We start from the raw sequence: 2,500 nt of genomic DNA on the forward strand, positions 1-2,500 counted from the left end.
CCGCCCGTGACGTCCCGCTCAGCTATTGGACTGATTTCACATGTTATTCAGAGCGTGGTCACAGAAGGCGTTCCCCCTAGTGTTTTCCAACGCAGCTCGAGTTCCTGAAGAGGAATCAATCATTTTGACCCATACAATGTATTTTTGGCTATTGCTACAAATATACCCCAGCGACTTAAGACTGGTTTTGTGGTCCAGGGTCACATATGCTCATTTGCTGCTCAAGAAACATTTCTTATTAACACAAAATAAGATGTGCTGCTTATTTGTTTATTCATTCATTCATTCATTCATTCATTCATTCATTTAGAACAATATTGAGACTTGGGCTAGTTGTCACACTGTAAAGTTGTCTATGTCTCAGTGACTAGATTGTGTCCACATAAATAATTTGCAGGGCTGTGGACATATATTACATATTACTGTATATTACATACGTGCACATACACAAAATATCTAACAATTTATGAACCATGCTGTAAATACGCATGTGAATGTTGGTTTTTAATATAGGCTTAAAGGGGTCATATGATGCAATTTCAATTTTTCCTTTCTCTTTGGAGTGTTACAAGCTCTTGGTGCATAAATAAGATCTGTAAAGTTGCAAAGACTAAAGTTTCAAATCCAAAGAGATATTCTTTATAAAAGTTAAGACTTGTCCACGCCTACCTAAAATGGCTCGTTCTAACACACCCCAACATGTCTACGTCACTGTGTGGGAAGATTTGCATAACACTGCCCAAATGTTCACGCAAAGAAAGAAGGCGTAACTTTTATTCTCGCTGTAGTATTGTTGTGGAGATGCTGTGTGTTTCGTTGTGAAAGTGAAACTACTTTGTTTGGCCTTCCAAAAGAGGACGATATCCGCTTCGTCATGCCTAGAGCTGATCCGTGCTGGTCGCTGAGGAAATACATCAACTTTGCGCTGTGGATCGCCGGATCGGCTTTCACCGTGGACAAAGCGGAGTCCAGCCCAGGGTCGTCACATGTGGTTGCCGCAAGCCCGCCGGCCGTGCCGTTCTCAACTCCGCCGGCCATTCCTCACTCAAGCCCGCAGTGTGTGACGCCGTGTGACGCATTTTATGGAGAACTGTTTCTTGAACCTGCAGAGTAGCCTACAATGTACTTAAAGGCTGTTCTATAAAGTGGGGCCGCTCCAACTTTGCAAGGACAGTCTGGCGCTTCTGACTCACAGCCTGTAAGTACATTTTTTATATTTAAAGAATTTGCCACTGATGATTCAAACGCGAGTTTTGAGCAGTGTAGAGTAGCGCTTGTTGTTTGTCATTTCTCCGATCACAAATGCAGACATGGTTTTATGTTTACACGGCGCAACGCAACGCGTAAAAAGACAGTAATGGATAGCTGGCCAATCAGCGTACACCTCGCTTTTCAGAACAATGAGCTTTGTAAAAATCGACGCGTTTCAGAAAGGCAGGGCATAGAGGAGCAACAATAATGTACATTATGTGGAAAATATTGTGGTTTTTTAACCTTAAACTGCATAAACACATTGCATTACACCAAATACACAACATAATGTTCTTTTTAGCAACATCATATGACCCCTTTAATATATCTAATCTAATAAAATTCAAATGCACATTCGGACAAGACCTTAACTGACTGAAAACCATCAGAATTATAAAACACGCATGCAGCATCTCACCTTATAAACACTTTCTCTATTTTATGCTAATTCTCACTATGTGAAAGTTGATGTTATCCTTTTTCTCTTCCTCTTCATTTGCTTTCTGCACCTAACAATCACACACCTATTAAACTATTAAACTAGCAGGCTGTTTTCTCCAGGCAGCGTAATCATTTGTATATTGCTGTTGAGGTTACAGCTGTCTTTCGAGTTTAAGTGCCTCAAAACACATTGATAAGTATTTCTGCATTCGCAATGGATTATTGCTTGCATATCTCATGGCACACAATAACAAAAGTTTTATGCACTGATTTTTCATACAGTTGAAGTGGTAGTTCACCCAGAAAAGCAAATCTTCATGTCATGTCATTCCATTCTATATTTTTAAACATAGATTACTTTTTTGTTTGTTTGTTTGTTTTTTGCTCCATACAATGAAAGTCAATTAGGGCCAATGTTGTCTGGACTTGAACATTCTTCAAAATTTTACATCTGTGTTCCACAGAAGAAAACCATACAGGTTTGGAACAGCATGATGGTGAGTAAATGTCCTAATGATTTCTTTGTCCGACTCATTTAGGGACTCTGTTTAGGGGAAGTGAGACAGGAAGTCTATATCCTAAGGAGGCGGCACTGAATGTATGACAGAAATTGTCCATTCCTGCATGAGTTGGCTTTCAAATGTCTGTAGCGTAAGGAAAAAAAAAACACCTATGTGTTGTCACTGATGACGATACCAATAAACCCTGCATAGGCAGACATGCAGGAAATACGGGGAAGTGTATTGCAAAATCTTTTGACCGCTGGGTGCTGCATCCAAGGGGATTTCCATCTGAGCTTCTGCAAATA

Source organism: Sinocyclocheilus anshuiensis, unplaced genomic scaffold (assembly GCF_001515605.1).
Source record: "Sinocyclocheilus anshuiensis isolate Anshui unplaced genomic scaffold, SAMN03320099.WGS_v1.1 scaffold356, whole genome shotgun sequence".
NCBI classification, from domain to species: Eukaryota; Metazoa; Chordata; class Actinopteri; order Cypriniformes; family Cyprinidae; genus Sinocyclocheilus; species Sinocyclocheilus anshuiensis.